Genomic DNA, 23,596 nt, shown 5'->3' on the forward strand with positions numbered 1-23,596 from the left:
TGTTACCTCTGTGAAAATTCTGCCCTCCACGTCCAATTTTCTCTTCATCCTTTAAGATGCCTAGATCAAATGTCAACTCTATGAAATCTTCGCCAGCTTTCCCCTGACTTAGATGATACCTCATGTGTATTACCACCAGCTCTTTTAGTTCATTTTTCTGTGGTAGGATGGAACTTCTTGCATAGTAACTTAACTGTACTATAGTCTTTCCCACCATGTTTTGAATTCTTTAGGGGCCCTGAGCATATTTAGTTTGTATCTTCAGGATCAAATCTAATACCTTGGAGAATGTAGCTATACATGCTAGCTGGTTTGCTGTCTGACTGGCAGAATAAATGAATTTCTATTTTATTCTGTTTTGCTTACATTTGTAACAACATAAAAGGAAGAATGAGGTGTAATCCTAAGGTCTCTTCAGATCTTTTCTGAGCCTTTCCCTGGTCATACATGGTCACTTTGTAATTGCCCTTGTTGTATATGCAATTGTTTTTGAATGTCCTAGTCTTTAATGTCTGGCTCTGGAAAGGGGAAAAAATGAAAAATTGGGGCGGGGAGGAAAAGCAAGGGCGTGGCTTTTTAAATCCTCTGGAAGTCACTTCAGCCAGAGAGGGAGGAGCTTGCATCAGTCGCTGCCCACCTCCTTGTCCGTTGCTCCTCTGTGATCAGAAGCAGAGGTATTTGGAGGACATGGTCCTTTTTGCCCATCGTGGCTCCCACAAGCTGTGTATAGTATATGCGAAGAACACAGCTACGGGGCTGGGCAGGTAGTTACTACTGTGCTAAGAGCTAACACTGACTGAAATTAACTGCAGTTTACCTTCCACGTTTTCCCCTGGAAGTTGCAATCCTTGAACAGACTCTAGTTTCAGAATAGATAACAGCAGACAGATTCTGCCAGTACAATTGTTGTGGTGGGGATACAGATTCCTGCTGATATCTGCTCCACCATCTTCCCTTTTACTACTTTTATAATATTGTTTTTTACATTTAGCTCTTTGAACTGTGAGGCATGATGGTAGGAGTCTAACTTTTCTTTTGTGTTAATCAGCTATTTAAAAACAGTTTATTAAATAGCCAGTCTTTTTATTAGTGATATGAAATGTCACCTTTATTATATACTACATTTTCGTATATTTAAAGAGACTGTTCCTGAAATCTGTCCTGTTCTTTTGGTTACATATGTTTACACCTGTGCAGTTACTGTACTGTTTTAATTGCTGCAGTTACTTAGTACATAGTTCTTTTTAAACTGTATTGGTAATGTCTTATTTTTAAGCTGGATTGTTGTAACATGGGTCCTTATTATGTTTTTTTTAATATTTTTTCTTTGAGATATTTCATAATGCATCTTTTAAATTCTGTAGGTGTTTACTGTAGGATTGCATTGAATCTAGAATGTAATTGGATGAGAATTGACATCTATAAAATTTTGAGTAATGCCGTTGAGAAACATGGCATACATCTTCATTTATACAGACCTTTTCATGTTCTTTCAGTAAGCTTAAAATTTTCGTCATGTAGGTTCTGCACATTTTTTGCTAGGTTTTTTCTAGATTTTTTATGGATTTTTATTGCTATTCTGAATGATATTGTTTTGCTGTTAAATTTCCTAGTTGGAATTTTTTTTTAACTAGTGTATAGGCAACTCATAATTTTTATACACTAATTTTTTATCCAGATACCATACTGAACATTTTATATTTCCTAAATTTCTCCATATAGTGACATTTTTTTTCAGTCTTAATTCTGATGCATACACTTTTTTCCCTATTAATATCTTACTGCACCAACTCAGATCTCCAGTATAATGCTGAACAGTGTCAGTGATGGCTAAACAATCTTGCTTCTCCTGACTTTAATGGGAAAGGTTCAAATTTACTTAAGCATAAAATGAATGTTTATTTCAGTGAACACGTTTACCTGTGCATTTAAGTTATTGTGTATAATTTATCATCTATGATATATATTATCAATGATTACATTTTCAACAGTTTTTAAAGATTATAGAATACTTGAATCCTGTCACCATATTGTTTTTAGTATGCCTTGTAATTTTTGTTGAAAGTCATATGTGATAATACTCTGGGTAAAAGGAACTGAGGGAAATAGGCCTGTAGTGTGAATTTTTATGTTTATCTGAGTGGGGGTTAGGCTTTATTTACTGTTTGCTGTAGTTGTAGGTGTCACAGGATAAAATTTCCTTTGGTGTCCTTGTTTTTGTGCCCTGTTGTCTTTGGTTTCCCTAGAGACTTCTCCTTAAGTAAGGTCTGAGATGTCCAGTTCTTTCAGTTATATTTCCCTGTTGCACAGGAGCCCTGTTGATGTATTGGTAAGATGTTGGGCGTGGGGAAGCATTATATACTGCTGTGGTTAGGTTTCAGTCTTTCAGTGAGCCTGTGCCCCTGGGCTGTGACCTATATAAGTGCTTCTCAGTTTTGTTTTTTACTCCTCAGTTGAGACAGAAAGGCTAGAGGAGGCTGGAGTTGGATATTTCCCTTCCCCAAAGTTGGTTAGTTTCTGGTAAAACCCTAGTCAGTTAGGCTCTGGTAAAATAGTTTCTTTTGAGGGTAGGCTTTGTTAAGAAGAACAGGCCAGGCAAATTTCCATACCACCAAATTGCAGAAAGGCATTGTAAATCGCTGAGAGAACCCCAACCGGGGCCTAGCTTCTGGTCTGTTCTGAGTCTCAGAGTTCAGGCAAGGTATCAAACCTCTCCTGATTTCCATTAGCTCACTGAGAATACAGAGATTGGATTGGATGAAGTATTAGTTACCTAAGATGATGCAAGTTCATCTAAGTCATAGTGGCTTAAAACAGATTTTTATTATCTCACAGATTCTGTAGCCAAGTCCTCTGACTTAGGATCTTTCTAAGGCTACAGTTAAGATGTCAGCTGGGGCTGTAATGATCTCGGGGTTCAATACGGAGAGGACCAGCTTTCTGTCTCACTAAAGTGGGTGTTGGAAGGGTTCAGTTCCTCTCTGAATCCTAACAAGAGTCTCAGTTGGAAAAAGTGCCTCAGTTCCTTGCTGGCTGTTGGCTGGAGGCCTCCCTGTTTCTTGCTCCACAGGTCTCTCCATAGCACAGCTCACAACGTGGCGACTGGCTTTCATTAGTATGAGCAAGAGGGCAAGCAAGATGGAAGTCAGAATCTTGGTGACATCCCATCACTTTTGCTATGTTCCGTCCTGTGGAATTAACTCACTAAATCTAGTTCACACCCTCCTAAGATTGGGCACCCCTGGAGTTTTTTAACTCTCCAGCTGTCTACACTCATCCTCCAGCAGTTCACCAATTACAGTTTGTTTTCCTACATTGGTCCTGTACTGACTGGAGGTTTCTGCTCTAGTACATTGTGATTTTCTGTATTTGCCTATGTCTCCAATTCTGGAGGCAACAGTTTGCTCTGTGATCTCAGTTCTCTAAAGGATCTAAGAACAGTTGTTGGTTTTCAGTTTGTTCAACTTTTTGATTGTGTGGATGGGCATGACATCTTCTGAGCTCCTTACGTGTCAGACAGGAAACCAGAAGTCATATTTCCATATTTTTTAAGGTGGATTTGTTTATTGCCAGCATCCATAATGTTTGTAATAAAAATGTATCCTGTTCCAGTATGTGATACAGGTATACTCAAACTAGAATGGCAGAGGTTAGGAATTTAAAGAGTGGGAGCATAAGGCTTTAGAATTATGAGGCGTTAGAACTACATTTTCTGATACACAAAGGATTTGCAGTTTGAGTTTTTTGTGCACATATAACATGTCTGTATGGTGTTATTGTTTAATAATACATAATTGTATGAAATATTCCACAAGAATAGTATTTTGACTTGCTGAGAAAAATGACACAAAATTTAACAGGGCTGTGTGGTTACTATCGTAGAAGAACAGCTTGCTTGTTGGCATGAGGAAAAAACATTTAAAGGATGCACTAATAATTGTATGTGTGTTTACAGTCTACAGAAACATATCCTTGCAGCTCTATTAGACAGTATCAAGAGTGTCTTATTTGAAAGCTGCTTGGTCATCTCTAAAGTTTTCTAAAAGTATGTACCAAAATTGAGTGCTGTGAGCCAACTCTCCCACTCTTTCTTTACCACCCCCTGCTCTTGCACATTCCATGTGTGGAAAAGGAACAACCTAATATTGGGAAGAACTTAGAATGCATTTTTCTGAGTAGTAGCATAAGAATCATATTTTTCCTTCCTACTCTTTCGTTTTAGCACAGTGTAATACAGAGTAAAATAGAGTCCCAATTTTTGGAGCCATAGTAATCTAAACCTTTTAAATTGACTGTAGTGTAAATGCTGCGGTTGTTGTTGCTAGGTAGTGCTAAGGTTGGAATTTTTAAATTGGATTGTAGCTGTCTTGCAACTTAATTTTTTAAAAAATGAAAAGATTTGTCAGCTGTTTACAGGACTGTAGTGAATTGTTTACCTACTTACTGTTGTGCATTGGCGTGCTGGTGGACTTCCCCCCCCACCCCAGCTTTATTGAGTTACAATTGGTATACCAAAAAATTGCACATAATTAATGTATACAAACTGGCGAGTTTGGACATACGTATACAATCTGGCGAGTTTGGACATACGTATACACTCGTTGCCATCACCACACTTAAGGTAATAAACTTCTAAGGTATCCTCAGAAACAATGCATATTGATTTACAACCTCCCCCTTTTCTAGTCATATTACATACTTTCCCCGTATAGTGTTTCCCCACATGGTACTGATGTTTTGTAATGCTGTTTGTCTCTGAAATGTGTTATTTTAATTAGACACCTATGCCCAGTTGTCATGTATTAATACTGGTATTTCCACAGTGGGCCACGTACTGATGAAATAACAGTGAGCAAAACAGACACTGTTTCTGCTTCATGGCTCTCATTCTAGTGGAGGAGATATTTAGTGAATAAATAGGTGTCTGTGATATCAGGTGATGGTAACTGCTCTAAGGAAAAAGAAAGTAGAAAAAAGAGGAGGAGAAATGGGGATATGAAGGGTGTACAGGAAACGCCTCTGATGAAGTGATATTTAAGCTAAGATTTAAGGAAGTAAGGCACATGCTTATGTAGAAGGACTTGCGAGTAGAAGAGTTCTGGAAGTGCAAGGGTTGTATGTGTACGAGGAATGTCAAAGAGGGCAGAGTGGCTGTGAGCCAGGGCTACAGTGGTGGGAAATGAGGTCAGAGATAGTTAAGGGCCAGGTCATGTATGGCCTTCCAGGCTGGGGAAAGACTGATTTTTACACTTTGTGAAATGGGAAATCATTGAATGGTTTTGTTCTTTCAAGTGAAGAATATATCCTTTTCCCAGTAGTTTGAATGTTGAATGTTACTGTATGCCCAGACTGAGAGTTAGCACTGCCTGACCAGACTGCATCCTGTAGGCCAGTGAGTTACCTTCTCCTTCCTACACTCCCAGCCAATGAGTCCTCCTCAGCAGTCTGCAATCATGTGTGTAGTGTGTTCTGCAATAAGATTGTTGATTTCCTGCAGTGACTTTTCTTCGTTTTTGTTGTTGTTCTGATGTGCAGTTCTAATCCATAATAGTAGGGGTGTGTGTCTTTAAGTGATGATGTGGTAACTGCCATATAAAAAAACAAAGGAAGGGCACTGTGCTCCATGTTTTAGAGAGTCTAAGGTTTCTTCGAGGGAAATGGGTGAAGAATTGGAAGGGAATGGAATGGGTCAGTAGACAGGGGTTGCCAGAAGACCTTAGACCTTAGACATGAAAAGCATGAAAGCTATTACTGCAGCCTGAGAGTATGAACCAACAGTTCTATGAAAGGTGGCTAGAGGAAACTCTAGGTGAAGGCATTCTATAATTTCAGGGGATTTATGTCAAACAAGAGTGTTTGCTCAAGTGTGGTGCATTTCCATCAGTACCATGCGATAAGGACCTCAGATGGCATAGATTCATGTAGAACTTCCTTTTTTAGGAATCACATTTCCACACACCCTAAATGAGGTGTGAGTATGATAGATACGTTGTCATTTTTCCTTTTTCTGGAACGTAAATGTGCATGCTCTTGATTTGTTTAATTACACAGAAAAACACATTATGTAACCACAATCATCTCAAAACATTTAGTAGATGAATTTATGTACTAGAAATAGAAAATTACCCTTATCAGTGGAGAAATGAAAAATATCCCTACTTTGTAGAAAGGCAGTGTAGAGGACTGATTCAAATGTCTTAACTGTATTGCTAAACCTAGAAATTACCAAGCTTATCTTATTCACTGGAACTGCCTGTCCTGCCTCAGGAGTGGCTACTGGATTTCTTCATAGAGACAGTAAGCTGCTTATACCTGAGGAGAAAGTTTCAATTTGTATACATGAGCTTGAAGACAAACTAGAAAGGCTCTTGGCATAAGGATTTTGGTGTTCCTACCCTGTTTTGTGCTGATAGCACAGTCAGGAAGTGCTGGTAAGTTAGTGTCCATAGCATTCCGTATGAGTTCAAGCTGGGGGAGAGGGTGAGATGGTAGTAGAAAGCCATTTATCTTCAGAAACTAGAATGCTTTTATGAGTTTGTAAATGTCAGAGAAGAAATTGTTTTCTTTAATGCTTTTATTAAATTGATCTTTATTCAGTTTAGATTGGAGTTTTTTAATATATACGTCAAAGTAAAACAAGCTATTTCTTAGCAAGCCATGTGGTGGCTGCCATTTATAGTTACTTAAAAAGTGACATCAGCAAAAATAATAATTCAAAAGTAGACAGTTGTGTATACTGAACCTCATACACTCAGCTTCAACAATATCAGCTCTTATCTGATCTTGTTCATCTCAGTGCATCTACTTTGCTCTTTTCTGTATTATTTTGAAGCCAAATTCCAAGCATTATTTCATTTTATACATAAATATGGCAGTATTTATCTCTAAGAGATAATGATTCATATTTAACATAACCACAATACCATTATCATACCAAAAAAGTACTTTAAAAGTTTGTTTTATATATAAATATACTATATGATAAATAGTTATGAAACATATTATGAAGCAAATATTACCCAAGTTAAGACATGGAGCATTGCCAACACCCCAGAAGCCCCCTAGCATTCTTTTCATTTACATCCCTGCTCCAACACCTGGAGGAGCCACTGCCCTGCTTTTTTATGGTAATCACTTCCTTATTGTGTTTTATGATTTTACCATTTGTATATGCCCTGAGCAGTATAGGTTAATTTACCTGTTTTAACTTTGAGTGGAGTTCCAGTGGATATAATTGTGTTTTCTTCTTTAATTCAATGCTAAATTTATAAGATTAATCCGTATTGAGGCAGGTAACTGAACTTCATTTCCACTTTTCTTGAACGTTTTGTTGTATGACAACACCATGTACATCCATATAGTCCTTTTGAAATTCTGAGTTGTTCCCAGTATGGGACTATCACGAATGATGCTCTTTCGTGCCTTTGTGTATGTGTTGCCCGGTGAACACATGCTTGAGGTTCTCTAGGGTATATACCTAGGAGTGAAATGATTGGTTCTAAAGGCTAAGGACATTAGCTTTTACCATGCAAGACAACATTGTTTTAAATTTGGTGTTACCAGTTTGTGTTCCTACCAGCAGTTTGAGTTACCAACCGTTGTTACATAGCCTCATCAAATGCATGATGTTTTCAGACTCAGTTTTTATCAGTCTGCGAGGAAATGTTTACCCTTGCATTATCTTGCATTTTAATTTAATGACAGTGAAAAGTAACCTGATTTTTTTAAAATTCTAGGTTGTGAGCTTCAGGATTGTACACAAGTCAGAGATTTCTTGAAATAAAGTTCTCCAATTCAGCTCCTCCACACTTTTGTTCATCAGCGCATTCCATTTGTATTAAACCATAAGACGAGTTCTTTGAGAGTACAGAAAAACACATTTAGATAAATTGAAGCCCATGAAGTTAAGACATTATACTATATAGCAGCTTTCATTCTTGTATTTAGTTTCAAGTATGATTAAGCATTAATCTAATTCAGTGCTTTCTGTTTACTCTGTTTCTAGTAACTATTATAGAAATAAATGCATTCAGAAGCCACCAGGCATCTATGTCATCCTATACACAAAATATTAGTAGAACTTAATTTAAGAAAAGATGAAAAGTAAAAATAGAAGGTCTAGTATTTTCCTCTCACATTCCAGCAGATCATTTTGAACACCCCCCAGGTGAGCATTTCCCACATTGGAGACCATTGAATACAGAACAAGTCAGAGCATGGAGCTCTGGAGTTGAGAAACAGGATTATCTTATCTTTATTGTGATAAAAATAATTACCACTGGAAAAAAAGGGAAAGAAACGCAGGGAAAATTGTTTTTGATGAGCAGGAAGAGAAAAAAACATTGTGGTCAAATAGTTTTTAAAAATATATATTTATATGGCAGATAAGTCCTAACTTAATTTTTTTTTCTATATGCTCATTAGAAAATACTGTCTATATCTTCCTAAAGAAAATGTTCCTCATTTATGAGGTCATGTTAAGTAGCCAGTGTGAGCTCCTATTAACTGACAGTTTACATGAATCCTGAAACATTTCTTAAAAGAGCTTTTGTTTTCAAGTCATCTCACCTACACATCTGGGAGATTGTCATGTTTATTTAGAAAACACTTTCTTCATTTACATGTTCTGTTATTTGTGTAAATGATGTGAAAGTCTGCATCTTTTCATAAGGCATTGAATTCTTAAAATGGCTAAAATTAACGTGCTTCTGAAATACCAATAGCATGAACCTTTGCATTGTTTTGTTTTACTGATTATTGGGTTTTATAAACATAGAAACAGCAAGGATAAAGAGGATTAAGCCTTTATTTGTCCAGAGTTAGTGGTTTGGGTCCTGATTCTCACATGGCCTTGGTATATACAAATAGGAGGGAAAGTTAAGGATCTCAATTTTATTATTTTAAAAATCAGAAGGCAAAAAAAAGAAAGGAAATCAGTACCAGGCAGGTAAAGTCTAGTTAATAAACTATTCACGGTTGTAGAAGAATAAAATGTTTATGTAAACTTTATGTAATCCGTGATTAAAGAGCAGTTAGAATTTGGATAATTTCTGGGGCCTAATACTATAGTAGTATTTTAATAATTATGAAGTCAATACTATATAGGACATTTTTACAAGCACTTCAGAGTCTGTTCATCTGTGATATAAACACATGATAAAAACCATTCTGTTCTTCCATCTTTCTCTGCCTTAAACATGTTTATAATGGGTAGAAAATATTACAGATCAATTTTGTTAGCTCGCATATGCAAGACAGATTCTAAGATCTCAGCTCTGTCTCCTTTAAGTACTGAGTAAAGCTTGGTCTCTTATCACATCTGTACATAGTAAAAATTCTTCTGATTTTTTAGATATTTCTAGTGCTCATGTTCCAATTACTTTTGTAGATTGACCTTTCTTTTAGTTCCTTGAAGAGCTATTTTTTATGCTTATACTCCTTTATTTTAGCAGGTGAGACATCATTTGTTCTGCTTTGTTTTGGTTTGTCATTTGTTAGCTGTTTTCATTTGTGAACTGAAAATAATTTTCATACAATCATAAAATTATAGTCTTAAAGGCATCTAAGCAAACATCTAGTCAGATGCATCACTCACACACAGATTTGGAAACTATTAAGAAGTGAACTAGTAAACTAAGTTAAGGCTAGTAAGTTAATGGCAAAGCCTTGGCATTTTAAGACTAGTTTTCTCTAGTATGTGTTTCAATAAATTTTACCCAAATGGACATGTATACACACATTGGATATGCAATTGAATTATAGGATTATGCAAAAATACATCACTAGTTTTGATAAGTTATGGTGAAACCAGCAGTGTTTCAACATTTTAAAAGGTCCTTGGGAATTCCCTGGCGGTCTAGTGATTAGAACTCGGCGCCTTCACTGCTCAGGGAACTAAGATCCTACAAGCTGCGAGGCACAGCCAAATTTAAAAAAAAAATTCTTGCCAGTAAATGTTAATTATTATCTGCCATTTTTTACAGATCTTAGTTTGAATGCTTTCATACATATTAACTTAATGATATAAATGCCTGCCATTCTAACACACACACACACACACACACCCCCATCACTCTTGTTTTTTGTGGTTTTGATTTTGGTTTTGTTTTATTTGTTCTTGGAGTGTCTACCTGAGTAGCAGTTGGGTGATGTCCTCACTGGACTCTTAACATGCACAAATCCTTCTTCATGTCTCCATTATGCACATATGCATGGATTCAAAAATCATTAAGATACTGGAAATAGTATTAGCTGTCAGTCATGCATATAGGATAAGTAAACAGAATCTCCCATACATTAAATAAAGAAGTTACTAGATGTCATTTCTCACCTTAAGAACAGATAAAGTATGTATAGCTGATTCACTTTGTTATAAAGCAGAAACTAACACCATTGTAAAGCAATTATACTCCAATAAAGATGTTAAAAAAAAAAAAGCAGATAAAGTTACTAAGAAACATAAGACAAGTGTGCTTTCAGTAATGCTTAGCTGTCGGAAATTGATCTCATTTTTATGAGCCCCAAAGTTATGGGTAGTTACGAAAAACCAAACAAGTTTTTCCCTTTTTTCTACCCTCTTCATAGGAGATCTGGTTTTCTATGAGCTTAAGAGTTGTTCAAATAAGGGTTTGAATTGCAATCCCAATGCTTATTTACTATGTGACTTTGAGCAGATTAATTAAACCTCTGCAAATAGGAATAATGACACCTATCTAACAGACTTAAATATATTAAAGTAGATAATAAAGTATATTAAATAAGGTAATTTATGTTAAGCCCTTAGCATAGTGCCTGGCACGCAGTAAGTGCTCTTATGAATGTTTAGTTGACAAATTGCAGTTTCCTCTCATTTTAAATAATGGTTGATTTTATTTTGTTTTGTTGTGTTTTAAATCTCCGTTGGTTATTTTCAAGCACATTCTATTTGAAATGAACTGGACCTTCAAAGCTTGAAAAATTGGTCTCTTACCAGAAGTATTTTGATTTGGTTTGGTTTGGTTTTCAGTTACCAGGAAGAGAGATCCAGGTGTGTAACATAGAGAGGATGTTGGACTGAGCACACACGTGCAGTCTCCTCCCTCCTGAAACCCCACTTTGCATGACATTAAAGGAGTTTAAAAACCAACAAGGGGTAAAACCCACAAAGGAAAAGAATGCAGAGAAAACATAAGCATGGATGAAAGGTAATAAAACACAGATGATAGATTTGGAATTTGTAGAACATAGCCACACCCAGTTGCCTGCACAGGGGGATACTGACCAGAAGCAAACCAGAGTCTTAACTGCTTTGCTCTTGGAAGGCCTGCAACTAGGCTTGACTTGCTCAGGATGGCCTGCAGCAGATCGTTCTCTAGAGAGCTGACCTGCTCTGCAGAGACCTGGTGATTTCTGTGGTTGTGGGCTCCCCAAGGAAAAAGCCAGTTTCACCATCTTCTCACCTGCCCTTGAACCCACCATTCAGCATGCCTGACCCATGTGTACTAAGCCTCATTTGGACGGTCAGTGATCATCAGGCATGAGGAAAGCTAAAAGAAATTAACCGAATGAAAGAACTCAGAGGAAATAGATGATACAGGGAATAGAAAAGAACTAAAATAAAGCAATAAAAACTGTCACTATTCCTCAGATGATTAAGATATTGGACCCATTAAATAAGAACAGTGTGCCTACACAGGAAGGGAGACAGAAAGAACAAATTGAGAAGAAGAAATAGTGTTTGGAAATGATAATAGCTGAGATACAGAAGTCCAGTGGAAGGGCTGGAAGATAAATCTGTAAACAAAGTAAAACAAAGAAATAGTAAAAACAAAGATACAGAGAGATGGAAAGTAGAAGGGGAAAGCTAAGAAAATTAGATGATCAATCCTGAAGGTTCAAAATCCGCCTAATTAGAGTTTCACAAAGTAGAAGAAAGAGGCATTGGAGGAGAATAAATTATCAAAGTGTTTGCCAAAAAGTTAGGGGTTTTTGTAACATCTTACAGAAAAACCCAAACAAACTTTTTGGACAACCCAATAATAATACAGGAACATTTCCCTGAACTAAAAAACAGCGTTAAGTGTTTTGGTTGAAGGCCAGTTGAGTGAAAAATACCCATTCCATTTAGTGACATTTCAGACTATATGGATTAGTTGTTTAGCTGTTTAACCAGTTGTACGGCAAGAAATTTGTGGATGGTGTTGAAACAATTAACGTTAGTTTCATAGGAAATCAAGCAAACAAAAAGAAGCAATTCAACACAAAACGTAATACAAGAAAAATTAACTGTAGAACATTGCTTGGCTTGACTGTGAACAATATTTACAAAAAGTTAATATAAGCATTTGATTTTTCTCTTTCTATTTTATGTACTAAATGTTTGGGGAAATTACGTAACTCTTTTTGAAACACAAAGGTATCTATTTTAGAATAACTGTATATATGGTGGTGTAAAGGAAAGACAGTGGACAAGGAAGACTCCCAGACCTGCTTTAGTTAGCTGTGGGACCTTGGCAAGTAATATGCTTTCCCTAGGTACATTAGTGTCCTGTGGCTGCCAGTGACAGATTATGCAAGTTTAGTGGCTTAAACATCACAAATTTATTGTCTTTAGTTCCAGAGGTGAGAAGTCCAATTTAGGTCTCACTGCAATAATATCAGTGTAGACCATTGTATTATACCACGTTTTCTTTGTTCAGTATACAGTGATTTCCTGAAGTTAGCTCTACTATACACACACATATGCATGTACATACAGGGTACAGAAACAATCTCAAGTGGACGTGTGGTAGCAGAAATCTCTAGTGTGAAGGGTTTAACATGCAAAAGCATTGAAAAATATATCATTAGTACTTAGAGAAGCTATTTCAGGTTAGTTTTAAGCCTATTTTGTATTTCAGTTTTCATACTTGCAGTGTGTGACTTAAACAAGATACTAACTTTAAATAGAAAGAGAAAAGGAAATCCCTGTGTTCGCTTCAGGTTTCTCACTGAGAGATGAGAACGGCTAGTTCCTTCAGTTTTGCATTTGGCAATTTTGCCCTTGAACAGATCACTATAAACTTGCTTAGAGATTCCTTATAAAAAACAAATGTTGGGGCCTCCTGTGAACTTCTCATCTGTTACCAACTTTGAAACTTATACTAAGTGGGAAAAGGCTACTTATCTACTAAACTCTAAAGGGCAAAATAAAGACAGCACTGCACTTAGGATTGAATTTTAAGTGTGTTACCAGCAACCCACCTATTTATAAATATTTCCAGTATGAAATGCCTTGCCTTTCTGTACTTTGACTTAGATCTAAGTCCCTGCTTGTAACTCTACTTGGGTGTTTGGATTTCTCTGTGGTGATCTATGATGTGGCTCTCATCTTTTATAGAATTGCCTCCTTATGTAAGCCTTTTCACCTGAGAGCCACTGCTGGCATTCCAGTGAGTGCACCACACTCTAGAAACCAGAGAAGTAGAATTATCACTTATTGTTCCCAGAGTGTATCTTCATACAGTACAAGTTGGCATACTGAAAAGGTTTATTATTTTCTGAAGTTTGACCTAAATATGAGAATTTGGAATCCAAAGTAGGCTACTCAGTTATTGAAGGGCAGATTTTTTTTTTCTTAGATCTTTGCAGTCTACTCCTTGTTTCTCTTCCATTTGTCTTACTATTCAATGATTAATATTAATCCTGACATATTAATCATAGATTTTTGGTTAAAATCTTAGAAACCAGACTTCCATAGGTGGTATTATCAACTCATATTACTACCCATGGGAAAGCTGGATCTGGCTTCTTAAACATCTGTATCCAGGACCTGGGACACTGTTAAGATTCTCAACTCTGTCTCTTTCTTGATTCTTTGCACTTTCTGACTAGAGGTGGGTGTTTTTTCCATGATTGACCTCAGCTCCAGGTTCATCATCTCAGTTTAACTACCATGAGGAAGAAAGGACATCTCCCTTAGTCCTTCCCAGGGAAGGATTCTGGGCCCAGTTTGTGTCATGTGCACACCCCATGGTCAGGGTTGTCGACTACTGTGGTTAGCAACCGATCAAAATCATATGGTTGGGGTCAGGAAGAGGTGATTTCCCCAAAGGAAAGGAAGTGGGTTGCTGCTTCTAGAACAAAATATGTAGAAAGAAATGGTGTATGTCCACAATAAAGATTTATGCCTATTTATACAGAAGGATAGAAATAAAATGTCACTTAGCCTGAATATCTATTGACTACTCTGGTAAAAATGTTATAAAGCTGCTTCAAATCCTTTAAGAACAATTTAAAAAGATTACTTGTTGTCAGTCTAGAATATCCTAAGCTACTGTTTAGGTGTTAAAAAAAAAAAAAGTTAATCCAAATCAGTAAAATAAATAGAAAACGAAGGATATGTGAATTACACAAACCTTCACCTTTTGGGAAATGATAAGTTTTGAATGTCAGAAACTTGAATCTCTTTAGCAAATGCTGAAGCAAACATTAATAGAATAACCAAAGTGAAAGAAGGCTTAAGACTTAATGCTAGTTATATACACCTTTAGCAGAATTCCAGTGAAGCTAGGGTCTATAAGCAGTTAGCTTCAGTTATCTTTTGACTTCTGTGCCATAGTGAGTAAACTTTGTATAAAGATAATGAGCGAAAGGTAGAGGCCTCCTGTATTATGCAGTCTATTCATATGGTTTTCATCCTCCCCCCAAATTATAAGTGCTATGTATCATTTTGAGCACTATATCATAACTCATTAAATATTAATAGTTCATAAAATCCTCTGAATCATTTTTGTATAAAGTCATGGTAATAATATCTTTTTCCCAGTTACCTTATTATGTCTAATGGTTTTTTTTAAGTTTTGTTGCTCTATTTTAATGTTTTGCTTACTATTTGTAGAGTATAAGATAATGTAATTTATATAATATTACCTCCAAAGTTGGTCAGACTCAGCAGTAAAGGAGTTCATGGACACAGATAGGAGATAGTGAATTTAGTAGCTCAAATCATCACTGATACCTGTAAATAGATATATGACCTCTGTGTAATCATCCTGGTATGCTTAGGATTTATCCAGTCATTACTGGAATAATACCATGACTCACACTTGTGATTTGTTATATTGAATAGAAATCTTGGTAGAGCCCAGAGGTAAGGAGTGAAAATGGTGAGAAGTAGATCATATGAGGGAATGATGGACCTGAAATTTATTTCACTACCTCCAGTCTATAAGTAGGAGTAGGTTTTCCCTCCCACCTCAGTTTTATTGAGATATAATTAACATATAGCATTGTGTTAGTTTAAGGAGTACAACATAATGATCTGATATATGAATATACTGCGAAATGCTTACCACAGTAAGTTTAGTTAACTCATCACCCCATATGGTTAAAAAATTTTTTTCTTCTCATGACAACTTTTAAGATTTACTCTTGGCAATAATCAAATATACAAGACTGTATTGCTAACTGTAGTCACCATGCTGTACCTTATATCCCCAGAACTTACTTATCTTATAATTGGAAGTATGTACCTTTTGATCCCCTTTACCCATTTCTACCACCTCCACCCCCTACCCCTCACCCCCTGCCTCTGGCTGCCACTAGTCTGTTCTCTGTTTCTGTGAGTTAGGTTTTTTCAGATTTCGGATAAAAGTGAGATGGTACAGTATTTGTCTTTTCTTTCTAACTTATTTCACTTAGCATAATGCCCTCCACGTTCATCAGTGTTGTCACGGATGGCAGTATTTCCATCTTTTTTTTTATGGCTGAATAAAATTCTATTGTGTATATATAGATACACACACATCTATCTGTATATGCATATATCTGTCTGTATGTACTTATGTGGACACACACACACACATCACATTTTCATTATCTATTCAGCCATTGATGGACACTTAGGTGGGTTCCATGTCTTGGCTATTGTAAATGTGCTGCAAGAACAGGAGGATGCATGTTTCTCTGAGATACCAATTTCATTTCCTTCGACTGTATACCCAGAAGAGGAATTGCTAGATCATATGGTAGTTCTGTTTTAAATTTTTTGATGGACCTCTGTACTGGTTTTCATAAAAACTGCACCAATTTATATTCCCACCAGCAGTGCACAAGGGTTTCCTTTTCTCCACATTCTCACCAACATTTGCTATCTCTTGTCTTTTTGATAATAGCTATTCTAACAGGTCTGAGGTGATATCTCATTTTGGTTTTGTTTTGCATTTCTCTGCTAATTAGTGATATCGAGCATCTTTTCATGTACTTGTTGGTCATCCGTATGTCATCTTTGGGAAAATACCTATTCAGTTGTGCCCATTTTTAATTGGGTTGTTGTTTTGTTTTTGTTTTTAACTACTGAGTTGTTTAAGTTCTTTATATATTTTGGATATTAACTCATCAAATATATTATTTGCAAATATTTTCTCCCATTCTGTAGCTATAGGTTGCCTTTTCACTGCATAAGTTTTGCTGTGCAAAAAATTTTAATTTCATGTAGTCCAACTTACTGATTTTTGCTTTGCCTTTGCTTTTGGTATCAAATCCAAAAAATCGTTGCCAAGAGTGATATCAAGGAGCTTATCCCTGCGGTTTCTTCTAGAGTTTTTTGGCTTGAAGTCTTGCATTCAAGTCTTTAATCCATTTTGAATTGATTTTGGGGTATGGTGTAAGATTTTGGTCCAGTTGCATTCTTTTGCATGTGGCTGTTCAGTTTTCCCAACACCATTTATTGAAGAGACTATCTTTTCCATTGTTCCATTCCACCATTCAATTTCATTCTTGAATTTCAATTTGCTTATTAGTTCTAACAGTGTTTTGGTGGAGTCTTTAGGATTTTCTATATGTAATATCATGTCATCTGCAAACAGAGACCGTTTTACTTTTTCCTTCCCAGTTTGGATGCCTTTTTTTTTTTTTTTTCTTGCCTGATTGCTCTGGCTAGGATTTTCAATATAGTGAAAAGAAGTGGTGAGAGTGGGCATCTTTGTCTTGTTTCTGATCTTAGAGGAAAAGCTTTCAGCTTATCAGCATTGAGTTCATGTTAGCTGTGGACTTGTCATATACAGGCATACCTTGGAGATATTGTGGGTCCAGTTACAGACCACCACACTAAAGCAAATATTGCAATAGAGAGTCAAGTGAATTTTATGGTTTCCCAATATATATAAAAGTTATATTAATATTATACTGTAGTCTGTTAAGTGTGCAATAGCATTATGTCTAAGGAAAAATACGTATCTTAATTAAAAAATGCTTTACTGATAAAAAAAAATGCTAACTATCATCTGAGCCTTCAGCAAGTCGTGATGTTTTTGCAATAGTCATATCAAAGATCACCATAACAAGTATGATAATAGTGGAAAAAATTGAAATATTGTGAGAATTATCAAAATATGAGAGAAACACAAAGTGAGCAAATATTGTTGGCAAAATGGTGCCAATGGATTTGCTCAATGCACAGTTGCCACAAACCTTCAATTTGTAAAAAAAAAACGCAATATCTGTGGGGTACAATAAAGCAAAGTGCAATGAAATGAGATATATCTGTGCAGTCTTTTATGTTGAGGTATGATCTCCCTGTACCCACTTTGTTGAGAGTTTTTATCAAATGGATGTTGAATTTTGCCAAATGCTTTTTCTGCTTCTTTGAGATCATGTGACTTTTATCCTTCATTTTGTTAATGTGGTATACCATCCTTCTATCTCTGTAATAAATCCCACTTGATCATGATGTATGATCCTTTTATTGTATTGTTGAATTCAGTTTCTTAAGATTTTCTTGAGAATTTTTGAATCTTTGTTCGTCAGGATTATTGGCCTGTAATTTCTTTCCTTTACTGACCTTGTATGGTTCTCGTATCAGGGTTATGCTGGCCTCGTAAAATGAGTTTGGAAGTGTACTCTGATTTTTTTGGAAGAATTTGAGAAGGATTGGTATTAATTCTTCTTAAATGTTTGGTAGAATTCACCAGTGAAGCCATGTGGTCCTATAGTTTGTTGAGAGGTTTTTGATCCTGATTCAGTCTCCTTACTTGTTATTGGTCTGTTTAGATTTTCTGTTTCTTCGTGGTTTAGTCTTGGTAGGTTTGTATGTTTCTAGGAAGTTATCTGTTTCTTCTAGGTTGTCCAGTTTTTTGGCATGTAACTGTTCATAGTAGTCTTTATGATTCTTTGTATTTCTGTAGTATCACTTGTAATGTCTCCTCTTTTCTAATTTAATTTGAATTCTCTTTTTTTGGTAAGTCAAAAGGTTTTTCTATTTTATCTTTTAAAAAAGTAGCTCTCTGTTTTGTTAATCCTTTCTATTGTCTTTTAGTTTCTTTTTCATTTATTTCCACTTTGATCTTTGTTATTTTCTTCCTTCTACTAACTTTGGGTTTAGTTCGCTCCTTTTCTAATTCCTTGAGGTAAAAAGTTACATTATTTATTTGAGCTCTTTGTTTTTGCTAACGTAGTTGGTTATTGCTATGAACTTCCCTCTTAGTACTGCCTTTGCTGCATCCCATAAGATTGGTATGTAATATATCCATTTTTACTTTTCTCAAAATGTTTTTTGATTTCCCTTGTAATTTCTTCTGTGACCTATTGGTTATTTAGTAGCATGTTTTTTAAGTGGGTTTTCCACTTTTTTTCTTGTAATTGATTTCTCATTTCATACCGTTGTGGTCGGAAAAGATGCTTGATATGACCTCAGTCTTTTTAAATTTATTAAGACTTAAACTGTGGCTTAACATATGATCTATCCTCCATTTTATTAAGGTCTATTTTTGGAGTTTTATTTTGTTCTTTTGTTTGGAACATGTTCCTCTGTTTCTTCATTTTCCTGGGCTCTCTGTGCTGGTTTCTGTGCATTATATAAAACAGCCACCTCTGCCAGGTGTGACATACTGGTCATGTGTAGGAGTTGAACCTTATCATTCAGCCTGGCCCAAGGTCTTGGTTGTCTCTCAAACCTTGTGATTGTCCAAAGCCACCTCTTTGTTGTTGAGGGTGTGCCAAAACCTATCAGTGTCCAAAGGGGAGGATCTCAGTCAGCACCTAGATGCAGGCTGACTGGAAGTCAGGCCCTCAGGCAGCATCTTTTAAACTATTCAAGTAGACCCCTTTCACTGAAATTCTGGGAGCTAGGTATATCTCTGTTCTCTCTGCACTGAGCTGTTGGGGGGTAGCTAGTTAAGAACTGGTTGATTGTTTTTGTGCTGTGGGACCTGTGACCTGAAGCCCTGCTGGCCAACAAAGCCAGGCAGTCAAAAAGTGTCACCCCTGGGAGGCAGCTGCAAAAGCAGTATGCTGGGTAGCCTGGAATGGGCAAGAGGAAAAACGTGGAGATGGTGCCCAGTGGCCTCCTTTCTGGGCAGTATCTTAGTCTATCTCTGTGTGTTTGCTAAATTAGAAGCTTGACCCTCAGGTAGTAGCTTTTAAAATATGCAAATAGACCGCTTCCAGGGAAAGACTAGGGGAGACAGGCATGTCTGACTACTGTCTGTGCACTGAGCCCTGGGGTGATAACTGGTTGAGAAGTATTTCTTTGTTTGCTACAGTGAATAGGCTCTTCTTTTTGATGAAAACTATTGATTAAAAAACATTCTTTGGTGGCTTGGTTGTTGTAGAGTTGTTTGTTCTTAATGAGAAAAACCATTCAGCCTAATGGCTCTCCAAATAATTTAAAAACACACACAAAAATTGTAAAATATTATTCAGGGAGTTCAAGAGATTAACAAACGTGAATATAAAGTAGGAACGTGAGCAATAGTCAAGAGAATCCAAGTGAGAGTTTGCCAGAGTTTCTTAGATTTGAAGGGAATATTAAAACATCACACACTGCTTTTCAAGGTATTGTCAAATGTGATCCTGTATTTAAAGTGATTGGAAATATGCCTGGCATGTAGTAAGATTCTTAAGAATTACCCATTGTTTTAAAATATTCAGCTGTAAATCTTCAGCACCAGTATTTTTAAACCATTGAGCTATCATTATCACTTGGTGTCCTGTTAGCCATGAACATTCCTGGACCTGCCCCAAACCTGGTGGATTTGAAATTCTGCAAGAAGGTCAGCAGTCTGTGTTCTAACAAACCCCTGCAGTGATTCTGATATACAGTAAAGCTTGCTCTTGAGGTGTCACCCGTATAAAAGCTAGAACAATGATGACAGTAGAACTACTCTATGGTAGGTAGCATTACTGTAAAGCAGAAAAATAAAACAAGTAAGTAATTTTTTTTTGCAGAAATATGAAATCCACTAGAATTGACATCATATGTATATACATTTTTTTACATCTTCCATATGTAATAGGTCCTTGAGAAATATTTGGTCATAATATTGGATAAGACAAACAGTTTTTAGAGGACTGAGCTGGCATTGTTTCTTTAAAATCCTTTTATTCATTCAGCAGCCATTTATTGTCCAATGTGTCAGGCACAGCTGTGGTCATAGAAGAACTCTCAGCACGGTAGGAAAATCAAACTGTGGGCAGATAAATTATAATACAGTATTTTTAAGTGTTATAATTGAAATAATGAGCCTTGTGCTCTAAATGCTTAAACCAAGGAATACCCAGCAGCCTCAACTCAGGTTATGTTTGAGCTGAGTCTTAAGGGATGAATAGGCAGTGCCACGTGGGAAGGGGTTTGGGTGACGGCATTTCACGTAGTTTGTTGACATTGCAGCCATAACTATTGCTTTCATTTTTTGTGTAAGACTCACTAGGAAAATCCTTTTCCTTTACTATAAAAAAAAATCAAATCTATTTTTATGTTGTTACAGCTTTTGTTAGTCATTTTTTCCCCCCTGTTGTATGAACTGGATGGATGATAGGATGCAATTTGAAAGCAGCTCATGTACTTAGGGGAACACTGTCAGTGGCATAGTATAAAAAGTTAGTTTTTTAAGAAATGCCCAGTGCCTCGTTATACTCTCAGTATTTCAAAAAATTAGCTTATTTCAGAGGCTCCCAAACTTCTGTGTTTGTTGCCCTTAATGCTTCGGTAATTTTTTTCATGGTGTTCCCAGGCCAAGAGAAATGCTTTACAGATTTATTTATTAACTAGTTTGGTCTAAACAACTTAGTAATTTATGTTCTAAAAACTGAGTCACCATTTGAAAAAATAATACGCATATATAGAAAGAAAAAATAAATTTTTATTTCTTTCCCAAATAACCTCGATTACCTATGGGATATGTGTGCCTATTAGGCTTTGCACAACTCCTCAAACTGTAGGATCAGACTGAACACCACCAGCCTCTTCTCCAGTTCTATACTGACTTTTGTACAATACTTGGGCTTTTTACACAGCAGGCACTGAAAAACTGTGCTTTGCAAAGATATGTTGTTGAAAAGAGTGTGTTCTCTAAGATTGAAATTTTGAATTATCTTGAGTTAGTTCACACAGTATTGTACGTATGTTTGTTACCGACTAGGGTTCTTGGCCTTCTTAATCAATAGAAATTGACCAGAGGCCAGACAAATTCAGGCAAGGCTTTATTGGAAGCCCAGCTGTAGCGAGGAGGTGAAGGGGAACAAACAACAGGTACCCTTGCTTGCTCACTCCCTGAGGCAGGGCAAGCTTGTTCCTTATATGGCATGAAGGTAGGGGTCGGGCTGGAGGGCCGGCTTAGGTGGTTTGCCCACCCCTTAGGTGGTGGTGTGTGCAGGGGCCATGTGCAGTACCCTGCTTTTGCTCCTGACCCCCTGCTTTTTTATAAATTAATTAACTTATTTAACTATGTATGTATGTATGTATGTATGGCTGCATTGGGTCTTGGTTTCTGCACACGGGCTTTCTCTAGTTGCGGCGAGCGGGGGCTACTGTTCACTGCGGTGCGTGGGCTTCTCATTGTGATGGCCTCTCCCGTTGCAGAGCATGGGCTCCAGGCGCGTGGGCCTCAGCAGTCGTAGCTTGTGGACTCTAGAGCGCAGGCTCAGGAATTGTGGCGCATGGGCTTAGTTGCTCCGCGGCACGTGGGATCTTCCCGGACCAGGGATCAAACCCGTGTCCCCTGCATTGGCAGGCTGCACCACCAGGGAAGTTCTGACCCCCTGCTTTTGCTCTGGGCTCTTCGAAAGAGGTGGCAGTTGGGTGTTTTGGTCTCTTTTTATCTTTTGTTTGGAATTTGCCCCAACTGGGCATGCAGGCAGTTATTTTTAGTCCCATACAGTTTCTTTGTCTTCTGTTGCTTGAGAAGAGGTGTGTGCAGGTGCAAGCACTGCAGCAAAGGGGCCCAGGTCCCAGTCTACTTCATGTTGAGTATCATTGTGTTTCCCTCAAATTGAAAATACCACATGGGGTCCCTTGATGTTTGCCAGCTACTTGACACAGTCTGGGAATCGTGGGTTTATTTGATATATTCATAAGTAGGGGATGTGGTTATACTCTTTCAGCTTTCTCTCTCCAGGTCACAAAGTTAAGTCAGTAGTATATCACTCTCTTTCAACCTTTCAAATACTTAGTCCACATTGGCATAAGTGATTGCTGTCTTGCAGCCAGAAAGCACTAGCTTTTTTCCCCTGCTCCGGATGGCAGACCATTTTGTTCTTTATTTACATTTTACTGCCATTTCTACAAGGACCTGAGGCTGTTCCACCTGTGCTTTTACTTTAGGCCTCCTGTTACCCTGTGGGATCTGGCCTTAAATTGCTCCTCGGTGGCATGTGTTTGCACACGAAGCTGCCCAGAGAAAGTCTTAGAGGAAGTTTCAACTTTTAAGTGATTAAGTAATCACTGTTTTCCTAGAAGCTGTATTTGATCAATATTGTAGAAATGTGAGGGAGATGGAACATTTATATTGCTACAAAAAAATGTTTAAAAAGTTAAGCCTTAAAAACAATGTGACTGTAATGTTTATATATTCATAAATGTATTCATTTAAAAAACGTGTGTTGATGAATTGCTTTGTGCTCTGTATGGCGCTGGTCCTTGTGAGCTAACATTTTATATGCCCTCTCCATATAGGAGCACATGTGCCATCCAGTGGACAGTTTCAGTTTGGTGCGAGATGTAAATTTTACTTTGGTGGAGGTGAACACAAGGTTCTCTGGGAGCAGAGAGGAGGAGCATCTAACCTCAGAGCAGAGGGTATGAGGCCTGAGTTAGTCAAGGAACAGTAGGAAGGATCCTTTCAGGTCAAGGGCAGAGAAGTGAGAGAGAGCAAGATCATAGCATATTTAGGGAATTTCAAGTAGCAGATGAAAGCTTAGAATGCAAGAAAGTATTAAAAGAGGAGGCTAGAGAGAGAAACAGGATTTCATAGGCTTTGGGATTTTGAATTTAGCCTGCAAGTTTTGGAAAGCTGTTGAGGGATTTTAAAGTGGTGAGTAACATCAGCTTTGTACTTTAGAAAGGTATATCTAAATCCAGGGCAAAGAATATTGGGAGGGGAAGGAATGTTGTAAAGCTCGAAGCAAAATTAGTTAGGAGGCTACTACAGTGATGTAGGTGGAAGGCGGTAGGGACTGCAAGTACGGCTGTGGCAGTGACATGGGGATGGAGAGAGTGAAAGGGTAGAATCCACAGGATGTGATGCTGATGTGATGTGATAGTATGAGGAAGGAGGAGGAGTGAGGGACAGTCCTCAAACCTGGCTTGAAGTACTGGTGGAAGTGTTGTTCACCAAAATGGGGCACAAAGAGAAAGAATACA

General features: G+C 37.2%; 1 protein-coding gene across 2 annotated transcripts in view; it reads left to right on the top strand.

Moving 5' to 3' along the window:
- CDC42SE2 (CDC42 small effector 2) overlaps nucleotides 1-23,596 on the top strand; it is a 52,747-nt gene that overhangs the window by 686 nt on the left and 28,465 nt on the right. The window lies entirely within an intron of this gene.

This window comes from Balaenoptera borealis, assembly GCF_965194805.1.
Source record: "Balaenoptera borealis genome assembly, chromosome: 2".
NCBI classification, from domain to species: Eukaryota; Metazoa; Chordata; class Mammalia; order Artiodactyla; family Balaenopteridae; genus Balaenoptera; species Balaenoptera borealis.